Source organism: Aotus nancymaae, unplaced genomic scaffold (genome assembly GCF_030222135.1).
Source record: "Aotus nancymaae isolate 86718 unplaced genomic scaffold, 86718_ANA_hifiasm-v0.15.2.pri h1tg000003l, whole genome shotgun sequence".
NCBI classification, from domain to species: Eukaryota; Metazoa; Chordata; class Mammalia; order Primates; family Aotidae; genus Aotus; species Aotus nancymaae.
Window position 1 is genome coordinate 65,635,082 of NW_026988414.1, and position 22,071 is coordinate 65,657,152.

At 41.2% G+C, this 22,071-nt stretch overlaps 1 long non-coding RNA gene across 1 annotated transcript; it reads right to left on the minus strand.

The window, feature by feature from the left end:
* Positions 1-4,099: 4,099 nt before the first annotated feature.
* Positions 4,100-8,693, minus strand: LOC105716644 (uncharacterized). The gene is made up of 4 exons (XR_001107333.2): positions 8,593-8,693; positions 8,218-8,323; positions 7,452-7,528; positions 4,100-4,199 (listed from the first exon to the last, which is right to left on the minus strand). It is a non-coding gene; the product is annotated as an uncharacterized LOC105716644 (long non-coding RNA).
* Positions 8,694-22,071: the final 13,378 nt, after the last annotated feature.

The following is a 22,071-nucleotide window of genomic DNA, read 5'->3' on the forward strand; positions in this document are numbered from 1 at the left end:
TGTTTCTGCGGTTAACCCTTAGGATAATGGCCTCCAGCTGCATCCATGTTGTTGCAAAAGACATGATTTCATTCTTTTTTTATAGCTGCATAGTATTCCATGTGTATATGTACTACAGTTTCTTTATCCATTCCACTGTTGATGGGCACCTAGGTTGATTCCGTGTCTTCGCTATTGTGAATAGTGCTGTGATAAATATATGAGTGCATGTGTCTTTTTGGTAGAATAATTTATTTTCCTTTGGATATATACCCAGTAATGGAATTGCTGGGTCAAATGATAGTTCTATTTTTGGTTCTTTGAGAAATGTCCAAACTGCTTTCCACAGTGGCTGAACTAATTTACACTCCCACCAACAGTGTGTAAGCATTCCCTTTTCTCCACAGCCTCGTCAACATTCGTTATTTTTTGACTGTTATAATATTAGCTATTCTGTCTGGTGTGAGGTGGTATCTTGTGGTTTTGATTTGCATTTTTCTGATGATTAGTGGTGTTGAGCATTTTTTCACATTTTTGGGTGCTTGCTTGTATGTCTCCTTTTAAGAAATGTCTGTTCGTATCCTTTGCCCACTTTTTAATGGCATTGTGTTTTGCTTATTGATTTAAGTTTCTTATGGGTTCTAGATATTAGACCTTTGTCGGATGCATAGTTTGTGAATATTTTCTCCCATTGTGTAGGTTGTCTGTTTGTTGAGAGTTTCTTTTGCTGTGCAGAAGCTCTTTGGTTTAAGTAGCTCTTACTTATCAATTTTTGGTTTTGTTGCAATTGCTTTTGAGGACATAGTCATAAATTCTTTGCCAAGGCCAATGTCAGAAGAGTATTTCCTATGTTGCATCTAGGATTTTTTAGTTTTAGGTCTTTCATTAAAAATCTTTAATCCGTCTTGAGTTAATTTTTGAATAAGATGATACGTATGGGTCCAGCTTCAATCTTTGACATATGGTAAACGAGTTAACCCAGCACTGTTTATTGAATAGTGGGTCCTTTCCCTATTGCTTTTTTTTGTTAACTTTGTCAAAGATCAGATGACTGCAGGTGTGCAGCTTGATTTCTGGGTTCTCTATTCTGTTCTATCGCACTGTATGTCTATTTTTGTACCAGTACCATGCTGTTTTGATTACTGTAACCTTGTAGTATACTTTGAAATTGGGTAATATATATCTCCAGCTTTGTTCTTTTTGCTTAGGATTGCTTCAGCTATTCAGGCTCTGTTTTGGTTCCACATGAATTTTGGAATAGTTTTCTCTAATTCTGCAAAAAATGACATTGGTAGTTTGATAAGAATGGCATTGAATTTATAGATTGCTTTTGGCAGTATGGCCATTTTAACAATATTGATTCTTCCAATCTAGGAGCATATAATGTTTTTCCATTTGTTTGTGTTATCCATGGTTTCTTTCAGTTGAGTTTTGCAGCTCTCCTTTTATAGACCTTTCACCTCCTTGAATAGATGTATTCCTAGGTATTTTTGTGTGTGTGGTTATTGTAAATGAGATTGAACTCTTGATTTAGTTCTCAGCTTGAACATTATTGGTATATAGAAATGCTACCGACTTTTGAATCCTGAAATGCTACCGAATTTTGTATCCTGAAACTTTACTGAAGTCATTTATCCAGTCTCGGCAAACCAATGTTTTTAATTCAGACAGATAAAGGGGGAAACAGGTGAGCTCTGCATACCTGATCCCAGGCAGGATGCATTTTTCTGCATCTGAGAGGAGTCTGGCTGGCCAGAAGGGGATTTTAGCTACATTTATTCTGTGACATTCAGTTCACAGCCCCTTCTTGGCACAATCCCATCCCTATACCAGCTGCCCCCACGATGCTGGGCCTGTAATGGCAGGGAGAGAATTCCCTGGCCCTGCTCACTGATAGGATGGGAGAATGTCCCAGCAGCTGCCTCCATACCCGAGACCAGACATGCCATATTCAGGGCATCCGACAGGAATGTGGCTGCCTGGGAGAAATAGGCCCTGACCCAACACCCCGGGCCTGTGTGTATTGGCTGAGGTTCACAAAGACGCTGGCCTTCAGTCCAGCAGATCGAAAATATTTTTCAGTGAAGCCCCAGTATTTGACTGGAGAAACAATAATATTCCTTCTCTGGATGTCAAACATCCGGATAAACAGAAGTCTTTTTTTCCCACCTCCTCTCTTCCCTGAGTGTTACAAAGGATGCTCTGACATAGGGTTTTGGAAGGGACTCACCCAGCCAGGGTGAGGGCCAATCTGAACCACAAGGAGTGCTTATTTTTAATAAAAGAGGGAAATATGTGGCCCATTGCAGGTTTGCTTAAAGGGCCTGGTTTCTTCAGGAGCAAGGGTGCGAGACGTGTCTCTTGAGATCGAACGACTCAGAGCGCTGTGGTGGCTGCCACTGACACTTGTGGCCTAGGGGTCTGAGCCCCATCCCCAGCAGGAGGCTGGGGCATAGCTGGGGAGGAGCCTAGTGGGGAGAAGTCATCCTACCCAGAGGTAGATTTGTGGGTGCAGCCAGAGGCAGGGTGCGTATGGGGTCAGGAGTAGAGAGGTAGAGGGCAGACATTAACTGAAGAACTCCTATTATTTGCATTGAACTAGAACCCAAGGATTACCAAGCCACAGAAAGTCAATCTCACCCAGCAGATGGACAAATCCAGTGGATGTGACTAAGCCCAGAGGTTTGATGAAGGCATTCCTAACAAGTCTTCTCCCAAATATAACACATTCAGGAGATCCCTGAATTTCTGGGGAGAATTTCTGGGGAAGAAAGGAGAGGGGATAATGACCCAAACCCTTCTCAAGTCTCACAAGGGATTATGAAATCCTTCCCAATCTTGGGTTCCTTTGAGCACCTTCTCAACCCAGTTCAGCCAGTGACTCCTCAATTGGGTTTTTTGTCCCCTAACTCACTGGCTAGCTCTATATCACTGGCACAGTCTGCTTCCTGACACATGAGCTCTGGAGCCCTTCTCAGAGCCAGGGCCAAAACACCTCCTTCCAATGGTTCATCTTGGTGTCTCATCCTGAGACAGCTGACAGTCCTTGGGGCCAGACCCACTGACCTGTCTTCCCTTTGGTGAGACACGTTGGCCTTCCGATCTTGGTCTCAAACCTTAACTCTGTAATAATCACATTCTTCACAGGCAGACCCCGTATTCACTCAAATATCCTTCCATTGGAGATGCTCAAAATGAAAACTTAAGTGCTCTCATGTGATGGGATAAACTTGAACCTCTTCATCAGAACTTCCTGGAAAACCTAGTACAGAGTCCTCCATGTTTCTATGAACTGGATTGAGCCCAACCCCTGGCAATGTATAGACATCCTGACTCCTTTGCAGACTTCATCACTGAGCTCTGTTGATTCCTCCCTGAAACACCATTGCCAAAGAAACACCATCGCCAGTCTGTCCCTCACTCTCCACCTTCACTGCCTCTCCTCTGGTTCGAGCCACCTTTATCTTTGCCTGGGTTATTGCCATAACCTCCTCCCTGCTTCCTCTCTGGTCCACATCCAATCCCTTTGCTGCACAAGCAGTTCCCCTGCCTAAAACTCTTCCCTGGTCTGCCATTGCCCTGAGAATATGATGGTAGGCTCCTCACCCAGTGGCCCTACCATCTGTTCATTGCTTGTAGCTCACCTCTGTTCATGGTTATCTTCCCACCAGCCCCAGCCACAGTGGCTTTCTCTCTATCTTTCTATATGCCCACCATGTTCTTGCTCTAGTACCGTTACCACTGCCTGGAACAGCCTCCATCCGCAGGCTAGCTCTTGGTTACACTTTATCCTGTAAGTCCAAGCTTCAGAAAGGCTTTCTCTGACCACTCAAGACAAAAAAAATTCCTCATGGTATTCTCCTCTTTCCCCTATGGCACTTACCAGACATTAAAGTGTACATCTAACTGGGCTTTCACTTATTCCATATCTATCTTCATTACTGGCCCATGAGCTCTATTACAGCAAAGACTGTCTGCATGGTTCATCTTTATATGGTGTAATCCACATACCAGATACTCAAAAATATTTCCTGAGTGAGTAAGTAACTAGGTAAACTGTCTTTGTCTGTTTTGTGTTGCTATAACAGAATACTTGAGGCTGGGTAATTCATAAGGAAAAGAGGTTTATTTGGTTCATGATTCTGGTGGCTGGAAAGTCCAAGACTGGGCAGTTGCATCTGGTGAGGGACCCATGTTGATTTGACTTGAGGAACCAGCATCTGCAAAGAGATCACATGATGAGAGAGAAACAGAGAAAGCAACCAAGGAAGGCACACTATTTTTAACAACCTGTTCTCAGGGGAACTAATCCGTTCGTATAAGACTGAGAACACACTCACCCCCACAAGATGGTATTAATTTATTCATGAGGGATCTGCCCCCATGACACAGACACCTCCCACCCAACCCCACCTACCGACACCGCTTCATTGGAGATCAAATTTCAACATGAGTTTTGGTGGGAGACAGACCATAGTATAAACAAAAGAGAGAGAGTAGGCTACAATAAGGCAAAGGACACCAGGTGGCAGCTGATTTAATAACCACCTGGGCTCCGAGAGTCCTTGACTGGCATCTGAGATCAACCACATTCTAGCTGTGTGACACTAGGCCAATCACTTAACCTCATTAAGCCTCAGTTTCCTCATCTATAAAATGATGATTATAAGACTTTCCACACTAGGTGGTTTTGAAAATTAAAGGTAATATATTTTGAGAGTCTGACCCAGTGCCTGGCACTAAATAGATCTCTTCATTTGTGCCAAAAACACCTATTGAAAGCATCCATGGGGTGGCCCTGAGCTGGGGTCTAGGGACTATTCAGACCCTGCACACAAGGAGGATACCAGTTAGAGGCTCTATAAACTGCAGCTATTCATAGTAGTGGAACTACTGGTAGTATTAATAAACAAAATGTTAGGAAATTCTCTAGCCAGAGTGAATGAGCCAAGCCCTGTGGAAGCCCGCCTGGGAAAACCAGGGACATGAGAGAAGGGAACACAGTGTGAAGCAAAATACAGGAGCCAGTGTGTGTTTTACTATAAATTGTCCTTTGATCTTTTTTTCATGGTTGGCTTCCATTTTCCATTTAACTGAATTCAAGAATTCTCTGACGAAAGTTTTCATTCACAGAATGGATATTTACGTGTAGGTTGCTTTACGTGTAGGAGATTCAGAGGTGATTGCAGCATGCTCTCTGCCCTCAAGAAGCTTATAGGGGAACAAGATACACAAAAACTCCAATCACAAGTCAAGCCTAAAAGAGACACAGGTGAAGGGATGGAGATTCAGAGGTGAGAGCAACAGGCTTCATGGCAGGCAGCATTTGAGTAGACTGGAGGACACACGGGAGAAGGGAGCATGGCGATGGGAGGGGTGTGGGATATGGAGTCAGATGACCTAGCTTAAAATTTACCCTTCAATGGCCAGGCACAGTGGCTCACGCCTGTAATCCCAGCACTTTGGGAGGCCAAGGTAGTCGGATCACCTGAAAAACCCCATCTCTACTAAAAATACAAAATTAGCCAGGTATGGTGGTACATGCCTATATTCCCAGCTACTCAGGAGGCTGAGGCAGGAGAATTGCTGCCATTGCACTCCACTGTACTCCATCCTGGGAAACAAGAGCGAAACTCCATCTCGGAAAAAAAAAAAACCATTTACCCTTAGAAAAGCCACAGTTTCTCTGAGCCTTGGTTTTCTCATCTATAAAATGGGAGTAATAATAATAATGAAACCTCTGCATTGTTATGATTTTTTTTTTTTTTTTTTTTGAGACGGAATTTTCCTCTTGTTACCCAGGCTGGGGTGCAATGGCGCGATCTCGGCTCACCGTAACCTCCGCCTCCTGGGTTCAGGCAATTCTCCTGCCTCAGCCTCCTGAGTAGCTGGGATTACAGGCACGCGCCACCATGCCCAGCTAATTTTTTGTATTTTTAGTAGAGACGGGGTTTCACCATGTTAACCAGGATGGTCTCGATCTCTTGACCTCGTGATCCACCCGCCTCGGCCTCCCAAAGTGCTGGGATTACAGGCATGAGCCACCGTGCCCGGCCCTGTTATGACTATTTTATGTCATCATCATCATCCTCACTCATACTCACACACTAAGGTTTCCTGGAAAATGTCAGCACTGTGGGACTGAGAAATCTCTCTCTTTTTTTAAATTATATATATATATATATTTTTTTTTAATTGCATTTTAGGTTTTGCGGTATATGTGAAGAACATGCAAGATTGTTGCATAGGTACATACATGGCAGTGTGGTTTGCTGCCTTCCTCCCCATCACCTGTATCTGGCATTTCTCCCCATATTATCCCTCCCCAACTCCCCAACTCCCACTGTCCCTCCCCTATTTCTTCCCCACAGACCCCAGTGTGTGATGCTCCCCTCCCTGTGTCCATGTGTTCTCATTGTTCAACACCCGCCTATGAGTGAGAACATGCAGTGTTTGATTTTCCGTTCTTGTCAGTTTGCTGAGAATGATGGTTTCCAGGTTCATCCATGTCCCTACAAAGGACACGAACTCATTGTTTTTTATGGCTGCATGGTATTCCGTGGTGTATATGTGCCACATTTTCCCTGTCCAGTCTATCATCGATGGCCATTTGGGTTGGTTCCAGGTCTTTGCTATTGTAAACTGTGCTGCAATGAACATTTGTGTGCATGTGTCCTTATAATAGAACAATTTATAATCCTTTGGATATATACCCAGTAATGGGTTTGCTGGAGAAACATCTCTTGAGATTCTGGTGAGCTCCCAGCGTCTCATCCTCATTCCTTTCCTCCCCAAGTAATGGCATAGTAGACACTCTAGGCCTGGAGGGTATGTGCTTAGTGACGGGTGACAGGGGTTGCTGACAGTGGTGCCACCACGTGCCTGGCTCACTGCTCCACATCCTTCCATTTAATCCTTTTGAGATAGAAATGACACTTCTCAAACTCTCAAACCACTCCCATCCAGTCAGAAGACTTTCAGGAACACGTAGGTGGGTCCAGCATCTGAGCCCGGGCAGGCTATCAGCCCAGGCTACCAGAGATGCCAGTGGGCTAAAGTGGGGCAGGGCAGATCCTGGCCAGCTGTCCACCCAACCCATTTCCATTTCATCCTGAGCACACAGCTAGACTGCATTCTTGCAGCTGAGTGTGCCCATGCAACCTAATTCTTATCAATGAAAACTGACAGATGTGTGCTCTTCTCAGGCCTGACGGATAAGACCCTTCCACACTCCTCCTTCTGGTTAACTGAGATGGTGCTCTCCAGCATGACTTTGGGGGTCAGTTTAAAGCTGGCACACCTGCTATCAGCCAAAGTCTCTGAACCACTGCATGGAGAAGGACGCCCTCATGCTCACCAAGTCTGAACCCCAACTCCAACAGCCTTGCAGTGTTAAATGAGGCATGATATAAACTTGCATTATGTTTATCCGTGGTATGTTTGGGTCTATATGTTACGGCAGCAATACTCACTAATACAGAAGAGCAGGGATCCCCACCTGAGGAGGACCAATGCAGGAAAGACCAAAGGGCAGTTAGAAGTCAGCGTCCTGAGAGAACACAAGATGTTGTGAGCAAGGTTTGTAAATAACAAATGCAAGTCTGTGGGGGCATAAATGGAGTTGAGGGTTAGCATCTAGGCAAAGTGACGTCAGAAATACAAGGAGGCGGCTTATAGGTTATAGCGCTGTTGTGCCCAGCTTGTTCTCAAGGTCGAGCAGATTGGAAGGTCAAGGCCAGTGCCCTTGTCACTGGGCCTCTCTCACATCTCAGCTTTTATCTTCTGCACTCTGCTGCCTGAAACCCTAGGGCTTGGTAACTAGGACCTGCCTTGGTCCCTCCCCTGGGCCCTGAGACAAGACTGATATCTGATGGCACAACACTGTTTTACGGATGAGGAAAAGCACACCCAGAAAAAAATGAAGGGGCGAATTCATAAAGCCCAAATTGATCTTTCCACCTAGTCTTGGCCAGGGCACACTGTTTCCAGCAAAATCCTGCCTTTTTAATGCCCTGGCCAGAGCCTCCCCAAAAGGACCGCTTCTCTCCTCCCTCCCTCTCTTCTGGCAAGCTGGGTTTCCAAGCCTGGCCATTGAGAATTAAAAAGAGCTGGTTTCTTCTGGTCCCAAAGAAAAACAAGCTGGTCAATTTTCTGTCAGTCCCAAGGCAGCTCCTCACTGCCCTGGAGCCAAGCAGACACTGGCCGGTCTGTGTGGAGGGCTGAGGCTGCAGTACCCACCAGGCGGTAATGACTTCTCGGAGGGAGCTGGCCTCGGCTCAGGCCATTCCGGGTGGGGGGGAGAGGAGACTGAAGACAAAACTGCGCTTCTCGTAAAGGTCCAGTTCTAAAAATAAAGACAGAGTTAGCCTAGTGCGTGTCTGCAGGGATGCTTGTCTGAGCAGAGAAGTAGCAGAGCCGTGCCGAGGTCCTTGAGTTAGGCAACCAGACTAAGAAAAGAGTGCAAAGCAAGCCTTCTCCTCACAGGATCTGCATCCCAACACGATCAGAGCTTTCAGCTTCTGATAAATCTGTTAGGATAAGGAAGAGTCTGAGAAACTTAAAGCTAGTCTGGAATCTAGTAAAACAATAAAGAGAAATTATTTGTTCTTGTACCTGGAAATTTCAGAAATGTGAGCTTCAGGCAACGTTTGATCCAGTGAGTCAAAGATGTCACCAAGTATCCAGTTTCTTTATGTCCCTCTTTCTGCTTTCCATGGAATCACTGGGCTGCTAGAAGGAGGAAGAAAAAAAATACAGGATGTCTATTTAAATTTCACTTTCATATAGATAATAATTTTTTTTTAGTATGAGTATGTCCCATGCAATATTTGGGACATAATTATACTAAAAGTCTAATTCAACATCAAGCAGATTTAACCAAAAAAGATTACCTCAAGCCATTTAATAATCAAACTCTCAAAGGTCAAGGATAAAGAAAGGATTCTGAAAGCAACAAGAGAAAAAAAAACAAAAAACAAACATACAATGGAGCTCCAATATGTCTGGCAGCAGACTTCTAGGGAAAACTTCATAGGCTAGGAGAGAGTGTCATTACATATTTAAAGTGCTTTTACCTCAGAGTAGTATATCCAGCTAAAATATCCTTTAAACACGAAGGAGACATACTTTCCCAGACAAACAAAAGCTGAGGGATTTCGTTAACACCAGACCTGTCCTGCAAGAAATGCTAAAGGGAGTTCTTCCACCTGAAAGAAAAGGATGTTAATGAGCAATAAGAAATCATATGAAGGTGCAAAATTCACTGATAATTGTATGTACGTAGAAAAACACAGAATATTATAACACTGTAATTGTGGCATGGAAACCTCTCATTATCTTGCGTAGAAAGACTAAAAGATGAACTGATCAAAAATAATAACTACAGAGACGGTAGAAGACATGGACAGTACAGTAAGATATTAATATAAGTAGAAACAACAGAAAGTTAAAAAGCAGAAGGATGAAGTTAAAGTATAGAGTTTTTATTAGTTTTCTCTTTGCTTGTTTGTTACTTTGTCTATGCAGTCAGTTTAAGTTGTCATCTATTTAAAAATAATAGGTTTTAAAATATTATTTGCAAGCCTCATGGTAACTTCAAATTTATAAACATACAGCAGATACACAAAAAATAAAAAGCAAGAAATTAAAACATACCACCAGAGAAAATAACCTTTACTAGAAGGAAGACAGGAAGGAAGGAAAGAAGGAAGAAAAGGCCACAAAACAATCAGAAAACAACAAAATGGTGGGAGTCAGTCCTTCTCAAAAATAACATTGAGTGTAAATGGAGAAACTCTCCAATCAAAAGACATAGAGTGGCTGAATGGAAACAAAAACAGGACTCAATGATCTGTTGCCTACAAAAAACACGTTTCACCTATGAAAACACACATAGACTGAAAATAAAGGAATGGAAAAAGATAGTCCATGCAAATAGAAACCAAAAAAGATCAAGGGTAGCTATATTCATATCAGACAAAATAGATTTCAAGATGAAAACTATACGTGGCCAGGCATGGTGGCTCACACCTGTAATCCCAACACTTTGGGAGGCCGAGGCAGGCGGATCACGAGATCAAGAGATCGAGACTATCCTGGCCAACATGGTGAAACCCCTTCTCTACTAAAAAAACACAAAAATTAGCCAGGCATGGTGGTGCATGCCTGTAGTCCCAGCTACTCGGGAGGCTGAGGCAGGAGAATTGCTTGAACCCGGGAGGCGGAGATTGCAGTGAGCCAAGATCACACTACTGCACTCCAGCCTGGCGACAAAGCAAGACTCTGTCTCAAAAAAAAAAAAAAAAAAAAAAAAAAACTATAAAAGTAGACAAAGTCATTATACAATGATAAAGGGATTAATTCAGCAAGAGGATATAACAATTGTAAATATATATGCACCCAACCCTGGAGCACCCAGATATTTAAAGGAAATATTATTAGAGCTAAAGAGAGAGACAGACCCCAATACAATAAGAGCTGAAGACTTCATCACCTCACTTTCAGCATTGGGCAGATCATCCAGACAGAATATCAACAAAGAAACATTAGACTTGATCTGGACTATGAACCAAATGGACATAATGGATATTCACAGAACATTTCATCCGGTGGCTGCAGAGTGCATATTCTTCTCCTCAGCACTTGGATCATTCTCAAGACTAGACCATATGTTAGGCCACAAAACAAGTCTTTAAAAATTCAAAAAAATTAAAATTGTATCTAGTATCTTCTCTGACCAAAAAGGAACATCTCTACTGTCAGGGACGTCACTTCCTTCCAAGGAGCTCATTCCATCTTTGGTCATCCCTGGCTGTTGGAAAATTCCAGCTGAAATCTTCTCTTGTATCTTCTACTCATTGGTTCCAGTGCTAACAAGAGGGATCTATCTACAGGGCAGTTTCTAAGTCAACGCCAGATGAATGATCACCTACTATGCACCAGGCCGTGGGCTATGTGCTTCAACATTGTTCATCTTATTTAATCCTCTCAACACCTTTGAAATAAGCAAGTCCCTTTTTATGGAAACAGAAACTTGGGAGTTAAGCCACTTGTCCCCAGAATACACAGCTAGTGGCAGAGCTGGATTTGAACACACATAGACTAGATCCAAAGCCCACCCTCTTACCCCTTCACCACGATGAGGAGCCAACAGCCTTCAAATATCAGATGGCAGGGTCCCAGCTCCCTTCCTTTCCAGACTGAGCATTCCAGGTGCTTTAGTCCCTAAAGTTGGTGCCTTAGATGGAGCATGCTGCTTAGATGTGGTCAGAAAAACAGAACATAGCCAGGAATAAAAGAACTGTGAGGATGGAGAAGAAGGCAGCTTCACACACAAACTACTTATCACTTGAGTTCATCTACTTGTTGACATAAGTTGAGTGCCCGGTGTGTGCAGATACCATGTGAGGCAATGAGAATGAAGAGACAAAGAGGGAGAGTGAACAAATGAGTGAGGAACAGAGAGAGGAAGGGAAAGAGAGAGAGAGAGAAGGGAGGGAGGACCCAGTGTGGTGGCTTGTACCTGTAATCCCATGTAATCCCAGCACTTTGGGAGGCTGAGGTGAGAGGATCACTTAAGCCCAGGAGTCTGAAGCTGCAGTGAGCTGTGATTGCACCACTGCACTCCAGGATGACAGAGAAACCCTGTCTCTATTAACAAAATAAAATAACAATTTTAAAAAGGAAAAGAAAGGAAGGAAAAGCCTAAAGCATGAAAGAGCTCATGGCCCAGAAAAGAAAACAGATGTAAAATCAATAATTACTGTAAAATGTTATATATGTGTGTGTGTGTATTTATATATATGTCAATATAGATATGTTTACTTATATCAATATATATTTATATAAGTATATATAAATATATATTTATATAAACATATTTATATTGATAAACAATTACCCTATATATTATATACTATACATTATATATAAATATATTTATGTTTTTTATATTGATTTATATAAAAAACAAATATATTTTTATGTTTTATATTGTAAAATTTATGTTGATAAATATTGATATATATATTATATACTATATATATCAATATTTATCAATATTGATATATATATTACTTTTTTATAATATACATTATATATAAATATTTTATATATTATATAAGTATAGTATATAATATATAATATATTTATATATATTGATATTGATATAAGTAAACATATACAGAAACATTTGAATATTTAAATAGCAGCATAACTAGGGTGCTGTGAGTCTGGTCACAGGGCAGTCCATGGGGAAATGGCAGGCAGTAGGAACACCCCAGGCAGAGCGCAGAGGGGCAGACATAGCCTTCAGACAGCTGAGGATTAAAGAAGAACCTAGATGGAAAAGTATTCTATTAAAAGACTGCTGTACACCAAAGGGGCAACCCTTGCCTCAGTGTTGGATGACAGGACCTTTGCTTTGCAAGGCACCCCTGGCCTGGGCCTGCCTTCCCGAAACCCCAGGCTGTTTCTACAGAAAACATTCTCTCCATACATTTAAAAATCTGGTGATTCATTCCCACAGAGGAAACTTCTTTTGGTGTTTTAAACAAACGGGCAAAGGACACAGGCGGCTCACACAGAAGGAAGCGTGGTTAGTAAACAGACTCGAGGAAACACAGTCAACCTGGCCAGTAATCAAAGAAATGCAAATTAAAACAACTGAGGCGCATATTTCCACCTATTAAATTAACGGCCATAACAAAAAGGTTGAGATGCTTGTATTTCATTCTGGTGAGGTCTGGGGGAAAAGCAGTCGCTCTGATGTTGCTAGAGGTAGGGGCAGCCCCATGATCTGCAGAGCCAAGTGCAAACTGAACATGTAGGGCCACTTCCTCAAAAATCATTAAGAATTTCTAACGGCTGGACACAGTGGCTCATGCCTGTAGTCCCAGCATGAGGGGAGGCCAAGGTGGGCGGATCGCTTGAGCTGAGGAGTTCAAGATCAGCCTGGGCAACATGGCAAAAACCCATCTCTACAAAAAATAAAAAAAATTAGCCGGGTGTGGTGGTATACACATGCCTGGAGTCCCACCTACTCAGGAGGCTGAGGCAGGAGGATCATGTGAGCCCAGGGAGGCTGAAGCTGCAGTGAGCCGTGCTCATGCCACTGCACTCCAGCCTAGGCAACAGAGCAAAACCCTGTCTTAAAAAAAAAAAGAAAAAGATAAAAGAAAATTCAAGATGGCAACAGCATAGAATTAAACCAAACACTCTTCTCTTCTAAGTCCTCAGTGGAAATCCTATAATGAGTGCAAGCCTGTTGTGGGAAAGGCATCCCTTCCCCTAACAAAGCAGTCTCTCACCTGAAAGAAGACATCATCCTCTCCCACCTACATGGAGACTTTATTATCGATAGTCACTTCTCCCTTGACATTCACCCTGCTGCTCTCGACTCAGATTTTCCCATCAGCATTCAACATATGCACAAGTCCTCCTTTCTGAAAAAAAAAAAAAAATACAAAAGCAAAACTCCTTCTTCAAGCCCTCACTCTGCCTTCTCCTATCCTCCCATTCTGCCGTCTCAGTCACATTCTGGAAAGGCTGCATAGACACACAACCCCCATGCCTCTATTTCTCATTCATCTTCCCACCCTGTCTGTTTGTTCATCATTGTGTCTTGCCAAGGTTACCACTGATTCACACCAATTTGCCGAGGCCTCTCAGCAGCATTTGACACTAGCAACCACTCTCTCCTTCCTGTCATATTCTTCTCTTGGCTTCTGTGACATCATGTCCTCCTGCCTCCCCTCCCACATCTCCTGTAGGCTCTTTGCCCAGCTGTCTGTATACTGACGACTCCTAAGTCCATGGCTCTTACCTAAACTCTGCTCTGACTTTCAGACACACAGTCCAGTTACCCATTTGATGGCTCATCTTGTCTATCTCAAAGATACCTTGAATTCCTTATGTACAAAACTACCCCAATCCGATCCTCTCCCACTGATGCTTATGTCTGTGGATGGCACCACCATTCCTCTTTCTTACACCAGGAATCTTCCTTCGGATTCCTTTCTCTCCCTTCCTTCCCACTACCTCTTAAGTCAAAGCCACTACCAAGTTTTGTCAATTTTACCTCCTCAATATTTCCTAAATGCATCCCCTTATTCCCGTCTCTATCCACACGCTCATCATCTAAGCAACCATCATCCTTCATCTGGACCACTGCAAAGCTCTTCATTGGTACCCCGATCCTTTCTCAAGCTCTCTCCCCCTACGCACTATAGCCAAAGTGTTTTGAAGCACACATCCTGTTCAGTAGGATCCCATTGTTCTCAGGATGAAGACCAAAACCCTTCACATGGCCCATAACCCGTCCATGGTCTTGCCCCATGCTCCCCCACCCATTTGGCTCCAGCTATCGTGGTCTTCTTCCAGTTCTATGTGCTTTACCAAAAGGCATTTGCACATGCTGCTCCGTGTCTAGAACTCTGTTCCTTTCCACCTTTGGTCTACTTAGCTCCTAGTCATCCTTAAGCCCAAAGCACAATCACTTTTTCCTTAGGAAATCCTTCCACTAACCAACAGGCAAAAGAGGGTTCCACCATCAAATACTTTTATAGCTCCATGGCTCCATGCCTCTCTCCTTACTAATACTTAGCATGGCTATAATTGCATCCATCTGTGCGACGACCCGATGGAGTCTGTCTCCCCAACTAGACAGCAGGGTCTATGAGCATGGGTTGTATGTTTTTCCTCACCATTGTAACCTTAACACTTAATCATTGTCTGGCAAGAAGAAAGTGTTCAATAAATATTTGGTGAATGAATGAATGGAAATCCCTTTAACGATGTATTTTGAGAGCTACAGAAATTATAGCTATAGTTATGTTTTGATTCAAAAATACAACTCCTAAAAATTTATCCTGAGGAAGTAATCCAAAAGAAAGAAAATGTTATATATGTTTTTATATATATGAAAATATTAAGTACAAACTTTCTCTAATAGCAACATTTTAAAAAACACATGGCTATCGAGCAATAGGAGAAATGTTGACGTGTGGTAAATCCACAGAATAAATAACATGGTCGTTAAAAATAATTGTGAAGACTAAGTAGCAATGTGAGAAACAGATTGCAATATTACAATTGTTTTTCAAAAGCTGAATACAAAATTGGATTTCTACAACTATGCAAAAATGTTTTATGCATGCAGACAAGTACCAGATGGGAACAAGGAAAAATAAATGAGTTGATTTGTCCAAAGAGTACATTATGGTTGAATTTTCTGTCTCATTTTGATTTCTCTTAGTGTAGTTATAATATTGTTTTTATGTAAATAATAATTTAGTGTAATCTATACATTTTATCTAGCAATAGGTTGAATGAAATAGCAATGTTAAACTAAGAAGCTATCAAAACATAGCTAGTTACAATTGGTTCACTGCTTAATGGAGTCACAAATGCATAATAAATAATGTTATTTGAGAACAATCTTATCAACCACTTTTAAAATAGATCTCATAACCATATATATATATATATATAAATCCTATGTTTATAATGTTTTATGAACATTCATGTACATGTCTCTGTGTGGACATAAGTTTTTGTTTCCCTTGGGTAAATACCTAGGAATAGAATGAGTGAACTATATGATAGGTATGTGTTTAACTTTTTAAATAACTATCGAACTGTTTTCCAAAGCGATTGTGCCATTTACATCCCCACCAGCAGTGCCTGAGTGCTAGTGGAATGTAAATGTTCCACATTCTCACCAACATGTGGTATGATGGTCAGTCTTTTTAATTTTAGCCAGTCTAGTGGGTGTGTATTGTGGTTTGGATTTGTATTTTTCTAATGATTCATAATGTCAAAAATGTTTTATATTCTTATTTGATAGCTGCATATAATGTTCGGGGAAGTATTCATTCAAATCTTTTGCCCATTTTTAAATTGAGTTATTTTTCTCTTAACTATTGAGTTATAAGATATATTTATATATTCTAAATTCAAGTCCTTTATTAGATACATTTTGCAAATATTTTCTCCAGTCTGTAGTTTGCCTTTTCACTTTCTTAACATAACATGGTCTTTTGGAGAGAAAATTTCAAAATATTTATGAAGCATAATTCAGCAACTTTTATAGTCTGTGCTTAGCCCAAAATCACTAGATTTTTTCCTTCTGTTTACACAAACTTTATAGTTTTAGGTCTTACATTTAGGTTGGTGGCCCATTGAAAGTCAGATTTTGTACTTGGTGTGAAATAAGGGTCAAGGTTCACATTTTTGCATCCGGATATACAATTGTTCCCACACTATTTGTTAGAAATATTAAACTTTCCTCATTGAACTGCCTTAACATCTTTGTCAAAAATCAATTAACCTGAGGAAAGAATAATTTTTTCAGCAAATGGTGCTAGAACAACTAGATATTCATGTGCCAAAGAATGAAGTTGGAACCCTACCTCATATCATATACAATAACAAACTCAAAATGGATCAGAGACCTCTAAGTAAGTGCTAAAACTATAAAACTCTTAGAAGACAACATAGCAATAAATCTTACCTTGAGCTAGACCATAGTTTCTTAAATATAAAAACGAAAGCACAAGCAACAAAAGAAAAAGTAGATAAATTGAACCACATCAAAATTTAATTTTTTTTGGAAATATTAATAATAGCATCAGAAAAAGTGAAAAGCAGTAAGAAAGACATGGAATCAACCTAAATGTTCATCAGTGGCAGATTGGATAAAGAAAATGTGGTACATATACACCGTGAAATAGTACGCAGTCATAAAAAATAATGAGATCACGTCCTTTGCAGGGACACGGATAGAGGTGAAGTCCATTCCCCTTAGCAAACTAACCTAGGAACAGAAAACCAAATTCTGCATGTTCTCGCTTATAAGTGGAAGCTAAATGATGAGAACACATGGACGCAAGGGGGGAACAATAGACACTGGAGCCTATTTGAGGGTGGAGGATGGTAGGAGGGACAGGATCAGAAAAAATAACTGTTGGGTACTAGGCCTAGGACCAGGGTGATGAAATAATCTGTACAACAAACCCCCATGACACGAATTTACTTGTATAACAAACCTGCACATGTACCCCTGAACTTAAAAGTTTAAAATATTTTTAAAATAATAAAAATAATAATTTTTTAAAAGTGAAAAGACAAGTCACAGAATGGGAGGAAACATTTGATCACATATCTGATAAGGAACTTGTATCCAGGATACATTTTTTAAAAAACCAATCTCTTACAACCCAATAATAAACAGACAAATAACCCAATTTAAAAATGGGCAAAGGCTTTGTAGACATTTCTCCAAAGAAGATCTACAATAGCCATGAATAACACGAAAAAATGCTCAGCATCATTAGTCATTAGGGAAATGCAAATCAAAGCCACAATTAGGTACCACTCTACATCCAGTAAGATGACTATAATTTTAAAAAATGGATAATAACAAGTGTTGGTGAGGATGTGGAGAAAGTGGAACTCTCATGCATTGCTGGTGGGACTGTAAAATGGTGCAGCTGCTTTGTGAAACAGTTGGGCAGTTGTTCAAAAGTTAAACATATGGTTACCATATGACTCAGTGATTCTACTCCTTTCTACCCAAGAGAAATAAAAACATATGTCCACACAGAAATCTGTACATGAATAGTCATAGAGGTATCATTCATAATAGCGAAAAGGGGGAAACAACCCAAATGCCCATCAATGATGAGTGAATAAACATGATGTGATATATTCATGCAATGGAACATTATTTGTCAATGAAATGGAATAAAATATGGATACATATACAACATGGTTGATCCTTAATACATTATGCTAAGTGAAAGAAGTCCACATATTATTTGATTCCATTTTTTTAAATGTCCATTTATATCAAAAATATTAGGCAGAATGGGCAAATCTATGAGACAGAAAGTATACTAGTGATTGCTTAGGGCTACAAGTTGAGTGTTGGTGGAGGAAAATGCGGAATGACAGCTAATGAATATGGGTTTTGTTTTTAGGGTAGATGAAAATATTCTATAATTGGATAAGTTGGCGATTGCACAACACTGTGAATATATTAAAACCATTGCGTTGTGACTTTAAATGGGTGAATTATGTGGTGTGAATTATTTATCTAAGATTATTAAAAATCAATAATTTTTAAATTATTTCTATTCATTCTATAATTATTATAGAATAATATAGTGGGTCTATTTCTGGATTCTATTCTGTTCCATTGAGTGATTTGTCTATCTTTTTTTTTCCCAAGCTAAACTGTATCCAGCTTTATTAGATACATTCCATAAACAATTATAGTATTTCAGGCAGGACATGGGCAGACTGTGGTAAAACAGTATATACAACTTTCAAACTCCTTTCTTCAGTGGACTACCAAAAATCAGAAAGCCGCTATAAAACCCAGTGACATCTTCATCTGATGTTCTGAACAGGGAAAGTTTAGAATGAGGGTTGACATTTCACATTTAGCATGTTGTTAAACAGTGTTTCATAAGCCGACCCTGAAATGAAAATGGCAGAATTTACCTGAAGATCCACAATCTAGAAACGGAACCACTGCTCTTTTGAGGGGTTTCATCTCAGTGGCATCACTGGAAAGTCCAAATTGCCTGACACACTGGTAACCAGTGATTGGGGGTTAGGTCCCAACGGGTGTCTGGGCATGCTGAAAGATGGAAAGGGAGAAGAGATCATAAAGACGTTTTTCCATACCACAAGGCTTTTGTGCCAAGGGGCCATGTATATCAAAGTCAGGGAATCCCTCCTCCTGGGAGCCAAGAGGAGATCTCTCCAAACTAGAAGGGAAAGATGTTTTCCCCACATCAATCCAGCTTCGGAGACATTCTATTAGTGACATATGCCCCTCCCCTCCAAACAACAATGAAGTGTTCTGTGTGCGAACAACATAGCTTAAAAAAAAGTAAAACAAGGCCGGGCGCGGTGGCTCAAGCCTGTAATCCCAGCACTTTGGGAGGCCGAGGCGGGTGGATCACCAGGTCAAGAGATCGAGACCATCCTGGTCAACATGGTGAAACCCCGTCTCTACTAATACAAAAAATTAGCTGGGCATGGTGGTGCATGCCTGTAATCCCAGCTACTCAGGAGGCTGAGGCAGGAGAATTGCCTGAACCCGGGAGGCGGAGGTTGCGGTGAGCCGAGATCGCGCCATTGCACTCTAGCCTGGGTAACAAGAGCGAAACTCCGCCTCAAAAAAAAAAAAAAGAAAAAGTAAAACAAAATTTTGCATTTTTATAAAACTTGATTAAAAAATAGTATTTCAAGCTATACGGTCAGCAGAAGTAGTTATCAAAAATGCACACACTTCACTCGGCATCTCCAGCACCTTCAGCTTTCTGTGTCTGATCTGTTTGGACGTCTCCATTTTCTGCAGTTATTCCCCTCCCAGCCAGCGTCAGCTTTTCACTTGTCCCCTTCGGGTACCTTCTCTCCGTTCTTTGCAGGGACCTTTTTAGACTTGGGCTCTGGCTTTGGAGGAGCAGGTTTAGCAGAAAACCTCATGGATCTTCTCTGTGGTTTGCCCTTCACCTTGGCTCTATCTCCTTTAGCATCCCCTTCGGCCTTTCTCTTGGGCATGGCGACTGCCCATGGTGGTGGGATGTAGGCGCTGGGCACGGGATGCAGCAGTGCATGGGCTTTGATCGGTCTGGGGGTCATTCTTGCCCTTCTTCTTCACACTGCTCCCATTTGTCTATCTTGACACCAATACCATGCTATCTTGATCACTGGAGCTTTATAGATTTGGAAATTCTTGCAATTTCATCAACTTTCTTCCTCTTTTACAAAATTGTTTGGGCTGTCATAGGTCTTTTTTAGAATCAGTTTGATATTTTTACAAAAAACAGCATGCTGGGTTTTTTTTTATTGGAATAGTACTGAGTCTATAGATCAACTTTAACAGAATTAACACCTTAACATTACTGAGTCGTCTGATCCATGAGGATATATACCTCGTCACTTATTTAGGTCATCTTTAATTTCTCTCAGCAATATTTTCAGTGCATGGGTCTTACACATCTTTTGCCACATTTATCCCTAAGTATTTCATATCTTTGAGACCCACAAAGTTTTAAAAGTAATATATCGGCAGAAATACTGCTAGATTAGACTGAAAGAGACAGAGACAGTACAAAATTAACAGAGGCTCTTTGAACCCCTCAAATTCTACTGGCAAGGAGCAGACTGAGAAAGCTGCTCAGTTGCAAACATGTGCTACCTTTCATTTAATATTTTTGGTTTTTTAAAATTTCAATTTCCAGTTGTTTGTTACTGGTATATAAGAATACAATTGATCATCAAAAAATTTGATCTGTATCCTATACATTTCTTTTTTTGTTTCTTTTTTTCTTTTTTTGAAAGGGAGTCTCTGTTGCCCAGGCTGGAATGCAGTGGTATGATCTCAGCTCACTGCAACCTCTGCCTCTTGGGTTCAAGCAATTCTCCTGCCTCAACCACCCAAATAGCTGAGATTACGGGCACCTGCCACCATGCCTGGCTCATTTTTGTATTTTAGTAGAGACTGGATTTCACCATGTTGGTCAGGCTGGTCTTGAACTCCTGACCTCAAATGATCCACCTACCTCAGCCTCCCAAAGTGCTGGGATTACAGGTGTGACCACCATACCTGGCCTGTATCCTATGTCTTAAATTCACTTATTAGTTCTAGTGGCTTTTTTGTAGATTCCTTGTAATTTTCTACCTAGACAGTAGTGTCATCTACAGATTAAGAGTGTTGTATTTCTTCCTTTCTAACCTGAATGCATTTTATTTTTTGCTTTATTGCACTGGCTAGAACTCCCACTAGAATGTTGGGTTAAAGTGGTAAGAGTACACGTCACTGTCTTATTCGAGGTCTTAGGTGAAAGCATGCAGTGTCTTCCTGTTGTGTTAGCCAGCCTCCAAGATGGTACTGATGATCCTCACCGGCTGGTGTTCATATCCTTGTTAGTCCCTGTGTGTCTGGATTGGTTTGTACAACCAACAGAATAAAGAAGAAGGGATCATGTGTGAGTGCGGAGACCAGATCATAAAAGGCACTGTTACTTCCCTCTCGGTCACTCTTTTTAGAATAGTTTGTTTCGAGGGAAGCCAGCTGCTATTTCAAGCAGCCCTCTGGAGAGTCTCTCGTGGCAAGGAACTATGGCCTCCTGACAATGGTCAGTGAGGAACTGAGCCTCTAGCCAACAGCCACATGAAAGATGCCGTATTAGAGATGACTCCTCCATCCCCAGTGAAATCATAACTGCAGCCCTGGCCAGCAACTTGGTTACAACCTATGGAAGACCCTAGGCCAGAACCACCCAGCCAAACAACTCCAGGTTCTTGACCCTGAGAAACTACAAAGAGGTTAAAAAAATGGTTTAAGCTGCTAAGTTTTGGGTAATTCTTTATAAAGCAATAGATAACTAATAAAGACTTTGGTATTTAGAAGTGGGAGGCTGTCATAATAAAAGCTTAAAATTTGGGAATGGTTTTGGAACTGAGCAATTGGTAGGAGCTGGAATGACATTGAAGAGACTGCTGGTGAGGACTTAAAAGTAAATAAGAAGCATGTTATTGGAAACTGGAGGAAGGAAGATTCTTATTATGTAGTTACTATGTGATTCTTATTATGTAGTTAGCCACACTGTCACCTGTGGTTATGGAGAAACTAGAAAATGTCACTAGTGAACTAGGTAACTGGGCTAAGGACTATTAGCCAAGTCGGTTAGGGTACTGCCTCATAGCTTGATGCTTATAGTAAAATGCTAGAGGAAAGATTGTTTGTTTGTTTATTTGTTTGTTTGTTTTAAAGGAGCTGGGCACATTGGCTCACACTGGTAATCGCAGCACTTTGGGAGATGAGGTGAGCAGATCACTAGGGCCCAGGAGTTTGAGACAAGTCTGGGCAACATGGCAAAACCTCATCTCTACAAAAAATAGAAAATTTAGCCAGGTGTGGTGGTGCACACCTGTAGTCCCAACTACTCAGGAGGCTTAGGTGGGAGGATCTCTTGAGCCCAAGAAATCAAGATTGCAGTGAGCCATATTCATGCCACTGTACTTCAGCCTGGGTGACAGAGCAAGACTCTGTCTCAAAAAAAAAAAAAAAAAAAA